The sequence below is a fragment of the Macaca thibetana genome, chromosome 1 (assembly GCF_024542745.1).
Source record: "Macaca thibetana thibetana isolate TM-01 chromosome 1, ASM2454274v1, whole genome shotgun sequence".
In the NCBI taxonomy this organism is placed as follows: Eukaryota; Metazoa; Chordata; class Mammalia; order Primates; family Cercopithecidae; genus Macaca; species Macaca thibetana.
In genome coordinates this window covers 64,873,181-64,892,361 of record NC_065578.1, presented here as the reverse complement: position 1 = coordinate 64,892,361, position 19,181 = coordinate 64,873,181, and positions in this window count along the sequence as shown.

The following is a 19,181-nucleotide window of genomic DNA, read 5'->3' as shown; positions in this document are numbered from 1 at the left end:
AGAGACCCTTAGCTCATACTATACCAAGAAAAGAAAACTAGCTCCATATGGATTGTAAAAGTTAATAAAAGAATATATTTACAACCCTAGGATAGGTTAACATTTCTTAATAGAACAAAGTAAAGCTAACCATAGAAAAATAATAATAAATCATAATATATTGTAATTATGAATTTCTACTCATTGAAATATTTCATTAGGAAAGTTGAAAGGTAAGTCACAGAGTGGTAAAATGTGTTTTTAATTCATATACCTGACAAAAGATTCACATATAAAATGCCTGAAGAATTTTTACAAATAAATTGAAAAGAAAAGCAAGCAATAAAGTAGGAAAAAAAGAGTCAATCAGATAATCATGGCAACCAGATGGCAGACTAAGAAGTACCAGACCTCGTCCTCCTGCCTCACAAACAATGATTAAATAACTATCCAAAGATGAATAGGAGAAAAGAAAATCAGGAGGATGTAAGCAGCCTTAAGCACCCAGGACCACAATTGCTTTTGCCTCCACTGTGGACCTCTGCAGCCTTTGCTGTTGAAGATACCCACAGTCTTCACCAATGCAGAACACAACTGCTGGAGGCAATATACGGTCTATAAGAAACTCATTTTAGATTTAAGGACACACATGGGCTGAAAGTGAAGGGATGGAAAAGATATTCTATGCAAATAGTAACAAAAATAAAGAAGCGGTGACTACACACACACACACGTATATACACACACACGTATATACATATACACACATATATATACGTGTGTATATACACATATATACTCAGCAAGTTATGACTACAATACAAAAAATTGTTAATGAATAAACAACATAAAAAGAAGCAAACTCTGACTTCAAGAACACAAAGTGGGGGTGGAGGGGATAAAAATGTAGAGATTTTGTATACAATTCTTGTGTATATACACGTATTCTTCATATATACATGTATATATGTGTGTATATGTATATACATGTGTATATGTGTGTGTAATATATATGTTTTATATATACATATTACACTTTAAGTCAAAAGGTGTCACTAGAGACAAAGAAATTCATCACATAATGATGAAAGGATCAATTCATCAATTGTAAATACATAATGCACCCAACATCAGACCATCTAACATTGACAGGTATGAAGGGAGAAGTAGATAAACAATACAATAATAGTAGGAGACTTCAAAATAGCACATTTTCAATAATAGATATAGCATCCAGACATAAAAATCAGTAAAGAAACAGGTGACTTCAACAACACTATAGACCAAATGAACCTAATAGTCATATACAAGACTTTCTACCCAATAGCAGAAGAATACATATTATTCTCAAGCACACACAGAGCATTCTTCAAGACAGATCACATATTAGGTCACAAAATCAATCTTAACAAATTTAATGCCCATAAATTTAATGCCTTAACAAATAATCATATCAAGTACCTTTTCTAATCACAACAGAATAAAAGTAAATCAATAAGAATAAGAAAATGGGAAAATTCACAAGTGCATGGAAACAAAACAATACATGCTTGAACAACCATTGGGTCGAAAAGGGAATCAAAAGGGAATTTTTAAAATATCATAAGACAGGCCAGACACAGTGGCACATGCCTGTGATCCCAGCATTGTGGGAGGCTGAGGTAGGAGGATCACTTGAGCCCAGGAGTTTGAGACCAGCCTGGGAAACACAGTGAGACCTCGTTTCTACAAAAATAATTTAAAAATCAGCTGAGCATAGTGGCATGCACCTGTGGTCCCAGCTACTCAAAAGGCTTAAGCAGAAGGATCACTTCAGCCTGGGAGGTCAGGATTGTAGTAAGCCATGATCATACCACTACACTCCAGCCTGAGTGACAAAGTGAGACTCTGTCTCAAAAAAAGAAAAAATTACATATATATACACACACACACATATAAAACAAATGAAACAAAACACAACATACCAAACTTAGGGGATGCAGCAAAAGCAGTACTAAGAAATAAGTTTATGGTAACACATGCTTTAATTTAAAAAGAAGGAAGAATTTAAATAAACAACCTAACTTTATACCTCAAGGAACTAGAAAAAGAAGAACAAACTATGCTCAAAGTTAGCAGAATGAAGGAAAAAATAAAGATTAGACCAGAAATAAATGAAATAGGGAATAGAAAAACAACAGAAATGATCAATGAAACCAAGAGTTGGTTTTTTGAAAAGATAAACAAACTTGACAAATCCCTGGCTAAACTAAGAAAAAAAGAGAGAAGACTCAAATAAATAAAATCAGACATGAAACATTACAATGGATGAGACATTACAATGGATGCCTCAGAAATAAGGATCTTAAGCAACTATTGTGAACAACTATATGCCAACAAATTGGACAACATAGAAATAAATTCCTAGAAACTATAGCTTATTAAGAATGAATCAAGAAGAGATGGAAATCCTGAACAGACCAAAACCAAGTAAGGAGATTGAATCAAAATGTAAAACCTCTCAACAAAGTAAAGCTAAAGACCTGTGAAGCTCAGCCTTCATGAGTGAATTCTAACTAATGTTCAAAGAAAAACTAATACTAATCATTCTTGAACTCTTCCCAAAAGCAGCAAAGAGAATACTTGCAAACTCATATCATGAGGCCAGAATTACCTTGATACCAAAATCAGACAGAGGCACCACAAGAAAACTGTAGACCAATATCCCTAATGAATATAGATGCAAAACTCCTCAATAAAATTCTAGCAAACCAAACTCAATAGCACATCAAAATGATCATACACCATATCAACTGGGATTTATTCCTAGTAACCTAAGCAAGAATGGTTCAATATATGCAAATCGATAAATGATATATGACCCTAAAAGATAAAAACCACATGATTATCTTAATAGATCAGGAAAAGCATTTAACAAAATTTGATATCCATAAAACTCTAAAACATCAGTATAGAAGAAACTTAACACAATACAAGACATAGGGGAAAAACTGAAAGATTTTCCCCAGAGATCCAGTACAAGATAAAGATGCCCTCTCTCACCGTTTCTATTCAAGATAGTACTAGAAGTCCTAGCTAGGGCAATTAGACAAGAAAAGAAATTAAAGGCATCCAAATCAGACAGAAAAAGATAAAAACATCTCTTCTTGCAGATGAAATGATCATATAAGTAGAAAACTCTAAAGACTCAAAAACAATTTGTCATAACTAATAAATTCAGTAAAGTTTCAGGATAACATAATCAATATATGACAATTGGTGTTGCTTGTATACAGTAACAATGAACTATCTGCAAAGGAAATTATGAAGAAATCCCATTTATAATAGCAACAAAATGAATAAAATACATAAGAATACCCTAATCAAAGGGGTAAAAGACTTGTACATTGAAGAATATAAAACATTGATGAAGGAAATTAAAGACCACCCAGATAAATGGAAAGACATCCAATGTTTGTGTACTAAAATGTCTATACTAATCAAAGGATTTATGGATCCAATGCAATTCCTGTGAAAATATCAATGGCATTCTTTATAGAAATATAAAGAATGATAAAATTCATATGGAATCACAAAAGACACTGAAAAGCCAAATTAATTTTGAGAAAGAAGAACAAAGCTGGAGGCATCAGATTTTTTTAATTTCAAAATATATTGCACATCTACAGTAACTGAAGCAGTGTGGTATTGGCATAAAAACAGACATATACATCAATAGAAAAGAATAAAGAGACTAAAACAAATACACACAGTTACAGTCAACTTATCTAGGACAAAAGTGCCAAGAACACAGATTGAAAAAGAATACTCTTTTCAATAAAAGGTATTGGGAAAACTGGATATCCACATGAAAAAAAAAGAAGAAAGAAATTGGACCCTATGTCACACCACTTATAATAAAATCATCTCAAAACAGGTTAAATACTTAAAGGTAAGACCTAAAACTATAAAAATACTAGAAGAAAACATAGAGAAAAGCTTCTTGCCATTGATATGGGCAATGGTTTTTTTGCATGTGATACCAAAATCACAGGCAATAAAAGCAAAAATAGATTAGTGGGATTATCTCAAATTAAAAAGCCTGTGCACCGCAAAGGTAACAATCCACAGAGTGAAAAGGCAGCCTACAGAATGGGAGAAAATGCTTGCAAATCATATATTCAATAAGGAGTTAATATTCAAAATATAGAGGGAACTCATATAATTAAATGGCAAGAAACAAATAAGGCAAAAACAAACCAAAAATGCAATTTAAAAATGAGCAAAAGACCTGAATAGACATTTCTCAAAAGAAAGCATACAAATGGCCAACAGATATATGAAAAGATTCTCAGTGTCACTAATGATAAGGGAAATACAAATCAAAACCACAATATGATATCACCTCACATCTGTTAGTATGGCAATTATCAAAGGGACAAAGATAATTACTGTTGGCAAGGATGTGGAGAAAAGACAACTCTTGTATGTTGTTGGTGGGAATGTAAATTGGTACAGCCATTATGGAAAGCAGTAGGGAGGTTCTTCAAAAAGTTGAATATTTATCCAAAAGAACTGAAATCAGAATCTTGAAGAGATATCTGCAATCCCATATTCATTGCAGCCTTATTTACAATAGTCACGATATGGAAACAACCTAAGTGTTTGTCAATGGACGAATGGATTAAAAAATGTGTTGCATATATACAATAGATTATTATTCAGCCTTAAAAAAGGAAACCCTGTGATATGGTTTGGTTGTGTCACCACCCAAATCTTACCTTGACTGTAGTAATCCCCATGTGTCAAGGGTAGGGCCAGGCAGAGAGAATTGAATCATGGGAGTAGTTTCCCCCATATTGTTCTCATGGTAATGAATAAGTCTCACAAGATCTGGTAGTTCTGTAAAGGAGTTCTCCTGCACAAGCTCCCTTGCCTGCCACCATGTAAGATGTGCCTTTCCTTCTCCTTTGCCTTCTGCCATGATTGTGAGGCCTCCCTAGCCATGTGGAACTGTGAGTCCATTAAACCTCTTTCCTTTATAAATTACCTAGTCTTGGGTATGTCTTTATTAGCAGTGTGAGAACAGACTAATACATTTCGACAACATGGATGAACCTGGGGAACATTTTGTTAAGTGAAATAAGCCAGACACAGAAAGACAAAAATTGCATGATCTCACTTAAATGGGAAATCTCAAATAGTCAAATTCACAAAAGCAGAAAGCAGAATGGGGATTGCTAGGGACTGAAGTTGAAAGGGAAATCGGGTAATGTTAGACAAAGGTACAAAGTTTCAGTTATGCAAGATGAATAAGTTTTAGAAATCTAACGTACAGCTTGGTGATTATGGTTAATAATACTCTATTGTACACTTGAAATTTGCTAAGAGGGTACATGTAAGTGTTCTTACCCCCCCCCAAAAAAAGAGAGGAAAATGGTGTAATGACATGAGGTGAAAGATATGTTAATTAGCTTGTTTGTGGTGGTCATTTCACAATGTATACATATGTCAAAACATCAAGTAATGGACCTTAAATATATAATTTGTATTTGTCAATTACACTTCAATAAAGTTGCTTTAAAAAAAATACACTCCCTATACACCCTACCATTTCCATTCAACAATCCAGAGAAATTAAAATTATGTTCACATAAAAACCTACACACAAATGTTCATGGCAGTTTTATTTGTAGTAGCCAAAAACTTGTCACAACTACAATGTCCTATAGTAAGTGAATGGTTAAAGTAATATGCCATATCACAGAATCATACACAGAAAAAAAAGAAGTAAACCATTTAGAAAGACTTAATCAGTTACTTTTTAAAAATGGATATGTGAATGAACAAATCATATATAAAAAGAGGCTCAATTTCATTCCTCATGAGAGAAATGTCAAACAATGCTATATCATACCATTTCACACTCCCCCAAATGCCTGAAACAGACAACTCCCAGCATCTAGTGAGATATCACAGAAACCTGGACTAGAATGGTGATTAAGGGGATTGAAAATTGTGGATAGGTTTAGAAGATGCTCAGGAGATAAAAGTAATAGAAGTTGGGGATATAAGTAAGTGGAGTCTAATTCCCTGGCCAAGTGTAATACCTTTAATGCAAAGAGTTGAAAGGCCCTGCAGCCGAAAGCTGGGCATCGTGCCTTCTTGAGGATCTAAAAGAAGTCGAGTGCAGTTTTACTAGAAAGTATTTATCCATTACAGAGTCAAAAATTTTCCCTGACAGCCTTCCCATGGAATTACAGAGCTTGGAAACACAGGCTTTGGAGCTGTAGGCAAAATATGTACTAAAGGGAATTTCATAAAGATAGGTTATTGTACATAGATATATGTTTTGCTTTAAATATATATATATTTGTGTCCATCACATCTCAGTGTGTTGTCAATATAAACTATGTGAAATTGCTTGTAATAAATAATTCAACCATCACCCATATCAAGCTATTCACACTTCCTATCAGTTTTATCCACATGAAACTCCTTTCTTGGAAATTTAACTAACTATTGTGGCTGCAGCACATTCATTTCACATGGGTGTTACTTCAAAGCCTGTGAAGTATAGCTGCAGAAGAGACCCTGAAATTAAAATCAGCACATCAAAAAAAAAAAACCCAGAGTGCTAAGTGGAAAAGAAAAGTACATCCAGGAGTGAAAAATGTCACTTAGGTCAGCACTTATTTTGTCCTTACTGTTGAGACTGGTAATCTTGGTTAAGAGGAATGTTGGTAAAGAAACATGATCTTAGAAATTTGGCATTGAAAGACACCTCAAATATTCAGTAAAGCGTACTTCTCAGTTGACAATTTAGGAAATTGGGGCCCACTGAGGGAAAAGATCAAAGAATGGCACAAAATGAGGTAGGTCCAAAAGCAGATTGCAAATCTAGAATTATTCTAGGAATCCTCAACACAGACCACCTTGTCACTATACCAAAATAAAGACTTTAGGAAAGTTTTACTGGGCATTTCAGCATAACAATGTCCAACAGGAGTCAATGCAACTATCCTTTTGTACAGAGTTCTTTTTTTGAGAAGAAATTGGAATATTCTTCCTGTATCAAATATCCTGAAATTTTCTGGAAGAATCTGCATTCAAACAGGCTGTCTAGAACCTCTTCTGTTTTTTGTTTTCATTATGTGTATTTTGTCTCAGAGTCGATAGCTGCTCAATTGTCTTCACTTCACTGCTGGATGCACGTTGTGCTGTCAGAAATTTCTAACTATGTGAATTATTTTCATTTCTAAAAGACGAAAAAACATGAAATATTTTTCAGTTTTACTGGGATCAGGATTTCTGTTTTTTTGTTTTTTTGTTTTCTTTTGAGACAAGGTCTCACTCTGTTGCCAAAGCTGGCATGATCTCAGCTTACTGCAGCCTTGACCTCCTGGGCCCAAGTTATCCTTCCACCTCATCCTCTCAGTAGCTGGGACTAGAAGTGCACACCACCACATCCAGCTAATTTTTGTATTTTTTTGTGGAGACGGGGTTTTTCATGTTGCTCAGGCTGATCTTGAACTCCTAGAGCTCAAGCAATCTGCCTACCTCAGTCTCCCAAAGTGCTACAATTACAGGGGTCAGTCACTGCACCCAGCTGATTTTTGTTAATTTTTAAGACTGTGAGTTTCCCTCAAGAGAATTAGTCATTTCCCCCATCAGCTCCTCCCATTTCCATTTAGTAGGGCTGGTTTTCCAATACCAAAAGCAGAATAACCATCTGTCTTCCTTCTGGGAATCAATCACACTGCGTTGCTATCTTGTGATCACAGTCACCCCACTCTCAATTCAATTTTTTTTTTTTTTTGCTTATTCATTTTTGCTTTTTTAAAAAATTATACTTTAACTTCTGGGATACATGTGCAGAACGTGCAGGTTTGTTACATAGGTATATATGTGCCATGGTGGTTTGCTGCATCTACATTAGGTATTTCTCCTAAAGCTATCCCTCCCTTAGCCCCCTACTCCGTGACAGGCCCTGGTGTGTTATGTTCCCCTCCCTGTGTCCATATGTTCTCATTGTTCAACTCCCACTTATGAGTGAGAACATTCAGTGTTTGGTTTTCTATTCCTGTGTTAGTTTGCTGAGGATGATTGTTTCCAGCTTCATCCATGTCCCCACAAAGGACATGAACTCATCCTTTTTATGACTGTATAGTATTCCATAGTGTATATGTGCCACATTTTCTTTATCCGTCTATCATTGATGGGCATTTGGGTTGGTTCCAAGTCTTTGCTATTGTGAACAGTGCTGCAATAAACATACGGGTGCATGTGTCTTTACAGCAGCATGATTTATAATCCTTTGGGTATATACCCAGTAATGGATTGCTGGGTCAAATGGTATTTCTGGTTCTGGATCCTTGAGGCATCGCCACAATGTCTTCCACAATGGTTGAACTAATTTACACTCCTACCAACCATGTAAAAGTGTTCCTATTTCTCCAACCCTCACCAGTATCTGTTGTTTCATGACTTTTTAATGATCACCATTCTAACTGGTGTGAGATGGTATCTCACTGTAGTTTTCATTTGCATTTCTCTAATGACCAGTGATAATGAGCTTTTTTTCATATGTTTGTTGGCTGCATAAATGTATTCTTTTGAGAAGTGCCTGTTCCTATCCTTTGCCCACTTTCTTGATGGGATTGTTTGATTTTTTCTTGTAAATTTGTTTAAATTCTTTGTAGATTCTGGATATTAGCCCTTCATCAGATGGACAGATTGTAAAATTTTCTCCCATTCTGTAGGTTGCCTGTTCACTCTGACAATAGTTTCTTTTGCTGTGCAGAAGCTCTTTTGTTTAATTATATCCCATTTGTCAATTTTCCCTTTGGTGCCATTGCTTTTGGTATTTTAGTCGTGAAGCCTTTGCCCATGCCTATGTCCTGAATGGTATTGCCTAGGTTCTCTTCTAGGGTTTTTATGGTTTTAGGTCTTATGTTGAAATCTTTCATCCATCTTGAATTAATTTTTGTATAAGATGTAAGAAAGGGGTCCAGTTTCAGTTTTCTGCATATGGCTAGCCAGTTTTCACACCATTTATTAAATAGGGAATACTTTCCCCATTGGTTGTTTTTGTCAGGTTTTGTCAAAGATCAGATGGTTGTAGATGTGTTATTTCTGAGGCCTCCTTTCTGTTCCATTGGTCTATGTGTCTGTTTTGGTACCAGTACCATGCTGTTTTGGTTACTGTAGCCTTGTAGTATAGTTTGAAGTCAGGTAGCGTGATGCCTCCAGCTTTGTTCTTTTTACTTAGGATTGTCTTGGCTATATGGGCTCTTTTTTGGTTCCATATGAAGTTTAAAGTAGTTTTTTCTAATTCTGTGAAGAAAGTCAATGGTAGCTTGATGGGAATATCATTGAATCTATAAATTACTTTGGGTAGTGTGGCCATTTTCACTGTACTGATTCTTCCCATCCATCAGCATGGAATGTTCTTCCATTTGTTTGTGTCCTGTCTTATTTCCTTGAGCAGTGATTTGTAGTTTTCTTGGAAGAGATCCTTCACATCCTTTGTAAGATGTATTCCTGGTATTTTATTTTCTTTGTGGCAATTGTGAATGAGAGTTCACTCATGATTTGGATCTCTGTCTATTATTAGTGTATAGGAATGCTTGTGATTTTTGCACATTGATTTTGTATCCTGAGACTCTGCTGAAGTGGCTTATCAGCTTAAGGAGTTTTTGGGCTGAGACGATGGGGTTTTCTAAATATACAATCATGTCATCTGCAAATAGGGACAATTTGACTTCCTCTTTTCTTAATTGAATACCCTTAGTTTCTTTCTCTTGCCTAATTGCCCTGGCCAGAACTTCCAACACTATGTTGAATAGGAGTGGTGAGCAAGGGCATCCCTGTCTTGTGCCAGTTTTCAAAGGGAATGTTTCTAGTTTTTGCCCATTCAGTATTATATTGGCTGTGGGTTTGTCATAAATAGCTCTTATTATTTTGAGATACATTCCATCAATATCTAGTTTATTGAGCGTTTTTAGCATGAAGCACTGTTGAATTTTATCGAAGGCCTTTTCTGCATCTATTGGGATAATCATGCTGTTTTTATCATTGGTTCTGTTTATGTAATGGCTTACATTTATTGATTTGCATTTGCTGAACCAGCCTTGCATCCCAGGGATGAAACTGACTTGATCATGGTGAATAAGATTTTGATGTGCTGCTGGATTTGGTTTGCCAGTATTGTACTGAGGATTTTCACATCAAAGTTCATCAGAGATATTGGCCTGAAATTTTATTTTTTTGTGTGTATCTCTGCCAGGTTTTGGTATCAGAATGATACTAGCCTCATAAAATGAGTTAGCGAGGATTCCCTCTTTTTCTATTGTTTGGAATAGTTTTAGAAGGAATGGTATGAGCTCCTCTTTGTACCTCTGGTAGAATTCTGCTGTGAATCTGTTTTGTCCTGGGTTTTTTTTTGGTTGGTAGGCTATTAATTACTGCCTCCATTTCAGAACTTGTTATTGGTCTATTCAGGGATTTGACTTCTTCCTGTAGTCTCGGGAGGGCATATGTGTCCAGGAATTTATGCATTTCTTCTAGCTATTCTAGTGTATTTGTGTAGAGGCATTTATGGTATTCTCTGATGGTAGTTTGTATTTCTGTGGGATCAGTGGTGATATCACTTTTTTTTTGATGCAGAGTCTCATTCTATTGCCCAGGCTAGAGTGCAGTGGCATGATCTCAGCTCACTGCAAGCTCTGCCTCCCAGGTTCACGCCATTCTCCTGCCTCAGCCTCCCAAGTAGCTGGGACTACAGGTGCCCACCACCATGCCAGGCTAATTTTTTGGTATTTTTAGTAGAGATGGGATTTCACCATGTCAGCCAGGATGGTCTCAATCTCCTGACCTCGTGATCCACCTGCCTCAGCCTCCCAAAGTGCTGGGATTACAGGCGTGAGCCACCGCCCTGGCTACCTTTTTCATTTTTTATTGTGTCTATTTGATTATTCTCTCTTTTATTCTTTAGTTGTCTGGCTAGTGGTCTATTTTATAAATATTTTCAAAAAACCAACTCCTGGATTCATTGATTTTTTGGAAGGGTTTTTCGTGTCTCTATCTCCTTCAGTTCTGCTCTGATCTTAGTTCTTTCTTGTCTTCTGCTAGCTTTTGAATTTGTTTGCTCTTGCTTCTCTAGTTTTTTCAATTGTGATGTTAGGGTGTTGATTTTAGTTCTTTCCTGCTTTTTCCTGTGAGCATTTAGTGCTATGAATTTTCCTCGAAGCACTGTTTTAGCTGTGCCACAGTGATTCTGGTACATAGTGTCTTTGTTCTCATTGATTTCAAAGAACTTATTTATTTCTGCCTTAATTTTGTTATTTATCCAGTAGTCACTCAGTAGCAGGTTATTTGGTTTCCATGTACTTGTGCGGTTTTAAGTGAGTTTCTTAATCCTCAGTTCTAATTTGATTGCATTGGGGTCTAAGAGACTGTTTGTTATGATTTCCATTCTTTTGCATTTGCTGAGGAGTGTTTTACTTCCAATTATGTGGTCAATTTTAGAATAAGTGCTATGTGGTACTGAGAAGAATGTATATTCTGTTGATTTGGGGTAGAGTGTTCTGTAGATGTCTATTAGGTCTACTGGGTCCAGAGCTAAGTCCAAGTCCTGAATATCCTTGTTAATTTTCTGTCTCATTGATCTGTCTAATATTGCCAGTGGGGTGTTAAAGTCTCCCAATATTATTGTGTGGGAGTCTAAGTCTCTTTGTAGGTCTCTAAGAACTTGCCTTATGAATCTGCCTACTCCTGTATTAAGTGCATATATATTTAGCATAGTTAGCTCTTCTTGTTGCATTGATCCCTTTACCATTGTGTAATGCCCTTCTTTGTCTCTTTTGATCTCTGTTGGTTTAAAGTCTGTTTTATCAAGGACTAGGATTGCTACCCCTGCTTGTTTTTGCTTTCCATTTGCTTTGTAAATATTCCTCCATCCCTTTATTTTTAGACTATGTGTGTCTCTGCATGTGAGATGGGTCTCCTGAATACAGCACACCGATGGCTCTTGACTCTTTATCCAATTTGCCAGTCTGGGTCTGTTAATTGGAGCATTTAGCATATTTACATTTAAGGTTAATATTGTTATGTGTGAATTTGATCCTATCTTTATGATGTTAGCTGATTATTTTGCCCATTAGTTGATGCAGTTTCTTCATAGTGTCAATGGTCTTCACAATTTGGTATGCTTTTGCAGTGGCTGGGACTGGTTTTTCCTTTCCATGTTTAGTGTTTCCTTCAAGAGCTCTTATAAGGCAGGCTTAGTGGTGATAAAATCTCTCAGCATTTGCTTGTCTCTAAAGGATTTTATTTCTTCTTCATCTATGAAGCTTATTTTGGCTGGATATGAAATTCTGGATTGAAAGTCTTTTCTATAAGAATGTTGAATATTGGCCCCTGCTCTCTTCTGGCTTGTAGGGTTTCTGTAGACAGATCCGCAGTTAGTCTGATGGGCTTCCCTTTTGTGGGTAGCCTGACCTTTCTCTCTGGCTGACCTTATCTTTTTTTCCTTCATTTCCATCTTGGTGAATTTGATGATTATGTGTTTTGGGGTTGCTCTTCTTGAGGAGTATCTTTGCGGTGTTCTCTGTATTTCTTGAATTTGAATGTTGGCCTGCCTTGCTAGGTTGGGGAAGTTCTCCTGGATAATATCCTGAAGAGTGTTTTCCAACTTGGCTCCATTCTCCCCATCACTTTCAGGTACATTAATCAAATGTAGATTTGAGTGGTTTTGATTGAGTTTCTTAGTCCTGAGTTCTAGTTTGATTGCACTGTGATCTGAGAGACAGTTTGTTATAATTTCTGTTCTTTTACATTTGCTGAGGAGTGCTTTACTTCCAACTATGTGGTCAATTTTGGAATAAGTGTGATGTGGCGCTGAGAAGAATGTATATTCTGTTGATTTGGGGTGGAGAGTTCTGTAGATGTCTATTAGTTCTGCTTGATGCAGAGTTGAGTTCAATTCCTGGATATCCTTGTTAACTTTATGTCTCGTTGATCTGTCTAATGTTGACAGTGGGGTGTTGAAGTCTCCCATTATTATTGTATGGGAGTCTAAGTCTCTTTGTAAGTCTCTAGGGACTTGCTTTATGAATCTAGGTGCTCCTGTATTGGGTGCATATATATTTAGGATAGTTAGCTCTTCCTGTTGAATTGATCCCTTTACCATTATGTAATGGCCTTCTTTGTCTCTTTTGATCTTTAATGGTTTAAAGTCTGTTTTATCAGAGACTAGGATTGTAACCCCTGCTTTTTTTGTTCTCCATTTGCTTGGTAGATCTTCCTCCATCCCTTTAATTTGAGCCTATGTGTATCTCTGCATGTGAGATGGGTCTCCTGAATACAGCAAGCTGATGGGTCTTGACTCTTTATCCAATTTGCCAGTCTGTGTCTTTTAATTGGAGCATTTAGTCCATTTACATTTAAGGTTAATATTGTTATGTGTGAACTTGATCCTGTCATTGTGATATTAGCTGGTTATTTTGCTCGTTAGTTGATGCAGTTTTTTCCTAGCATCGATGGTCTTTACATTTTGGCATGTTTTTGCAATGGCTGGTACCAGTTTTTCCTTTCCATGTTTAGTGCTTCCTTCAGGGTCTCTTGTAGGGCAGGCCTGGTGGTGACAAAATCTCTAAGCATTTGCTTGTCTGTAAAGGATTTTATTTCTCCTTCACTTATGAAACTTAGCTTGGCTGGACATGAAATTCTGGGTTGAAAAATTCTTTTCTTTAAGAATGTTGAATATTGTTCCCCACTCTCTTCTGGCTTGGAGGGTTTCTGCTGAGAGATCTGCTGTTAGTCTGATGGGCTTCCCTTTGTGGGTAACCCAACCTTTCTCTCTGGTTGCCCTTAACATTTTTTTCTTCATTTCAACTTTGGTGAATCTGACAATTCTGTGTCTTGGAGTTGCTCTTCTCGAGGAGTATCTTTGTGGTGTTCTCTGTATTTCCTGAATTTGAATGTTGGCCTGCCTTACTAGGTTGGGGAAGTTCTCCTGGATGATATCCTGAAGAGTGTTTTCTAACTTGATTCCATTCTCCCCCTCACTTTCAGGTACACCAATCAAATGTAGATTTGGTCTTTTCACATGGTCCCATATTTCTTGGAGTCTTTGTTCATTCATTTTCATTCTTTTTTCTCTAATATTATATTCATGCTATATTGCATTATCTTCAGTCTCTGATATCCTTTCTTCCACTTGATTGATTTGGCTACTGATACTTGTGTATGCTTCACAAAGTTCTCGTGCTGTGTTTTTCAGCTCCATCAGGTCATTTATGTTCTTCTCTTAACTGGTTATTCTAGTTAGCAATTCCTCTAACCTTTTTCCAAGGCTCTTAGCTTCCTTGCGTTGGGTTAGAACATGCTCCTTTAGCTCAGAGGAGTTTGTTTTTACACACCTTCTGAAGCCTACTTCAGAACTAATTCTCCATCCAGTTTTGTTCCCTTGCTGGTGAGGAGTTGTGATCCTTTGGAAGAGAAGAGGGGTTCTGGTTTTTGCATTTTCAGCCTCTTTGTGCTGTTTTTTCCTCATCTTCATGGATTTATCTACCTTTGTTCTTTGATGTTGGTGACCTTTGAATGGGATTTCTGTATGGACATCCTTTTTGTTGATGTTGATAGTATTCCTTTATGTTTGTTAGTTTTCCTTCTAACAGTCAGGCCCTTGGCTTCAGGTCTGCTGGAGTTTACTGCAGGTCTACTCCAGACCCTGTTTGTGTGGCTATCACCAGCGAAGGCTGCAGAACAGCAAAGATTCCTGCCAGTTCCTTCTTCTGGAAGCTTCGTCCCAGAGGGGCACACACCAGATGCCAGCCCGAGCTCTCTTGTATGAGGTATCTGTCAATCCCTGCTGGGCAGGGTCTCCCAGTCAGGAGGCACAGGGGTCAGGGACCCACTTGAGGAGGCAGTCTGTGCCTTAGTAGAGCTCGAGCTGGGAGATCTGCTGCTCTCTTCAGAGTCAGCAGGCAGGAATGTTTAAGTCTGCTGCAGCTGCGCCCACAGCTGCCTCTTCCCCAAGGTGTTGTGTCCCAGGGAGATGGGAGTTTTATCTATAAGCCCCTGACTGAGGCTGCTGCCTTTCTTTCAGAGATGCCCTGCCAAGGGTGGAGGAATCTAGAGAGCCAATCTGGCTATAGCAGCTTTGCTTTGATGAAGTGGGATCTCCCCAGTTTGAACTTCCTGATGGCTTTGTTTACACTGTGAGAGGAAAACTACCTACTCAAGCCTCAGTAATGGCAGACGCCCCTCCCTCTACCAAGCTCGAGTGTCCCAGGTCAACTTCAGACTACTGTGATGGCAGTGAGAATTTCAATCCAGTGGATCTTAACTTGATGGCCTCCCTGGGAATGGGATTTGCTGAGCTAGAACACTTGGCTCCCTGGTTTCAGCCCCCCTTTCCAGGGGAGTGAACAGTACTGTCTCGCTGCTGATCCATGTGCCACTGGGGTATGAAAAAAACCTCCTGCAGCTAGCTCAGTGTCTGCCCAAACAGCTGCCCAGTTTTGTGCTTAAAACCCAGGGCCCTGGTGGTTTAGGCATCTGAGGGAATCTCCTGGTATATGGGTTGTGAAGACCATGGGAAAAGCATAGTATCTGGACTGGAGTGCACCATTCTTCATGGCACCATCCATCATGGCTTCCCTTGGCTAGGGGAGGGAGTTCCCCAACCCCTTGTGCTTCCCAGGTGAGGCAACTCCCCACCCTGCTTCTGCTCACCCTCTGTGGGATGCATCCACTGTCTAACCAGTCCCAGTGAGATGAGCCAGGTACCTCAGTTGGAAACGCAGAAATCACCCGCCTTCTGCGTTGTTCTCAGTGGGAGTTGAAGATCAGAGTTATTCCTATTCAGCCATCTTACCAGCCCTCACCTCAATTCAATTCCTTTTTCTCCCTCTCTGTTGAGATATTGCCAGTTATCAGTATAAAATCCACTAAAACTGGTTTAAACCACAGGAAAAAAGGAGGATCTCCTCTGTTAGGAGTTTCAGAATGGGAAGTTACAGGACTGCTAAAGTTCAGTACTGCCTTCTTGGACCAAACCTTTTCCCCTTTTCTCTTCTGCCTTCCTTAGCAATTTGACCTGGTTTTCCAGTCTCTGTGGTTCTGATACTGTCTTCCATTGTTCCTGCTGACTCTCAGTCAAGGGACCATGTCCCTGTGTAAGTAATGTTGTTAATGACCTTATATTCTTGGAACTTTGAAGTCTCCCAGGGTCTTGGTGGAATGTGGATTTTGCCAGAAGCTATTTGCATTTGCTTCTACGATGTATCTTAGATGCTCAAGCAATACAGGACTCTTAAAACTAAATATTTTGCTTGTTGTTATTCTAGACCACACAGGTAGTATGAATTCTGGCCCAAAATTCATGCTCATGAAAATCTGAGGATAGAAATTCGAGTGTTCGCAAATCTGAGGGTAGGAATTCTCAGGACAGTTCTTTTCCTTCCATTTTTTTCAACTCAGTCCAGAGCAATGACTGAACTAAGCAATAAGCCCTGTGTATTAGTACATTCTTGCACTGCTAAAAACACACACCTGAGACTGGGTAATTTATAAAGAAAAGAGGTTTAATTGTCTCATGGTTTCACAGGCTGTACAGGAAGCATGACAGCTTCTGGGGAGGCCTCAGGAAACTTGCAAATTATGGTGGAAGGGGAAGCAGGCACATCTTACATGGCTAGAGCAGGAGGAAGACTTTGTTAAACTAACTATTGTCTTTCTGGTCACTTCTCTACCCAATTAACTACCCTGGCCCAACCCCCTTTGCCTTATCACGTTTCCAAACTTAAAATTCTTTGTCTAATTTGGTACATAAGTAACTGATTCTATTTCTTTGGGGCTTTATCTTACTCTTGTTAACCTATCTTATGTCAATTTAATTATCAGGCCCAACCGGGACTCTGAAGATGGTGGTGTTTTGCCTCCCCTCCAGAGTGATAGGGGTCATTATATATACATAAATAAAGACTTGGTCAGACACAGTGGGATCGATAACCACCCTATTTATAGCCCCACATTTAAATCATAAAGCTTAGAGCACTGCAATGGACTGAATGTGTGTGTCCCTCCAAAATTCATATGCTGAAATGTTAACCGCCATGTAATGATATCAGGAAGTGGAGTCTTTGGGAAGTAATTAGATCATGAGGATAGAGTCCTCATGAATGGGATTAGTGTCCTTATAAAAGAGACCCCAGAGAACTTCGTAGCTCTCTTTCTGCCATGTGAGGATACAATGATAAAATGGCAGTCTGCAACCTGGAAGAGGGCCTTCACCAGAGCATCCAGAGCCATGAGAAATAAATGTCTATTATTTATAACCCACCCAGTCTGTGGTACTTTGTTACAGCAGCCTGAACTGACTAAGACAAGCACATACCAAATTTCTAATGTTTCATATCAAAGAAAGAATGATTCTGGGAAGAATTCAGTATTACAGATATTATGTGAATTATTTGTCTTATTATTTAAAAAGATAGAAGTAATATTTTCATGACAAATTTGTTTTATAATTGATGTATAATCTTGGGCTACTAAATATTGTAGTGATGATATTTTCAACACTTTAACTCCAATTAAAATGTCAACATAATTTTTTATTATAAAAACTTAATTCAGCTAAAATTACTCTGGAAAGAATATCAATTCAGTAAAATAAGAAGGGTGGAGAATCTGGCTCTCCAGGTATTAAATTTATTGAGTAGCTGTGGTAATTACAAATTTAGTACTAGCAAAAAAAATAGATTAAACAGTCAATGAAAAAGAATAAAAAGTCCAGAAATAAACACAAATGTGCTTGTGAGTTAGTAAGTGATAAATGTGACATTTTATGTGAGTAGAATAAAAGATTGTCTTCCCAGAATCAAATTCTGCTGGAGGGAGTGTAAATTAGTTCAACCATTTTTGAAGACAATGTGGCAATGCTTCAAAGACCTAGAATCAGAAATACCATTAGACTCAGCAGTTCCATTACTGGGTATATACCCACAGGAATATAAATCATTCTATTTTAAAGACAGATGCACATGTATGTTCATTGCAACACTGCTCACAAAAGCAAAGACATGGAATCAACATAAAAGTCCACCAATGATACACTGTATAAAGAAAATGTGGTACATATACATCATGGAATACTATGCAGCCACAAAAAAAAGAATGGGGTCCGGTCCTTTGCAGAGACATGGATAGAGCTGGAGGCCATTATCCTTAGCAAACTAACACAGGGACAGAAAATCAAACACCACATGTTCTCTCTTGTAAGTAGGAGCTAAATGATGAGAACATATGGACACATAGAGTGGAACAACACACACTGGGGCCTACCGGAGGGCAGAGGGTGGGAGGAGAAGGAGGATCAGGAAAAATAACTAATGGATAGTAAGTATATTAGTCCACTCTCACACAGGTATAAAGAAATACCTGAGACTGGGAAATTTATAAAAGAGGTTTAATTGACTCACAGTTCCGCATAGGTTGGCAGGTCTCAGGAAACTTATGATGGAAGGTGAAGAGGAAGCAAGCTTGGACCTTCTTACGTGGTGGCAGGAGAGAAAAGAGTGAGGAGCGAAGGGGAAAGATGCCTTATAAAACTATCAGATCTCAGGAGAACTCATTCACTATCACAGGAACAGCACGAGGGAAATCGCCCCCATGATCCAATCATCTCCCACCAGATCTTTCTCTGGACATGTGGGGATTATGGAGATTACAATCCAAGATGAGATTTGGGACACAAAGCCTAACCATATCACTAGGCCTAATACCTGGCTGGTGAAATAATTTGCATAGCAAACCCCATCACACACATTTACTTATGTAACAAACCTGCACATCCTGCACATGTACCCCTGAACTTAAAATAAAAGTTAAAAGAAAAGGAAAACAATAATCAAAATGAAGTATTGAGACAAAAAAGAGTAAGAAAAAGAGACATGTGGACCTAGGCCAAAATACCTACCATGTATGAAACTGATAGTTCCAGAAGGAGAGGATAAATAAAATGAGACAAAATTGATGAAGAAATAATGGTTGAGAATTTTCCAGATCGAATGAAAATTCTCAATCCACAGATAGAAGAATCTCAATAAATATGAATCACGATAAGTAAAAAGAAAACCACAACTAGGTATATAATAGTCAAACTGCTGAAAAGCAAAGATAAAGAGAAAAGTCTTAAATGCCAACAAAAATACACA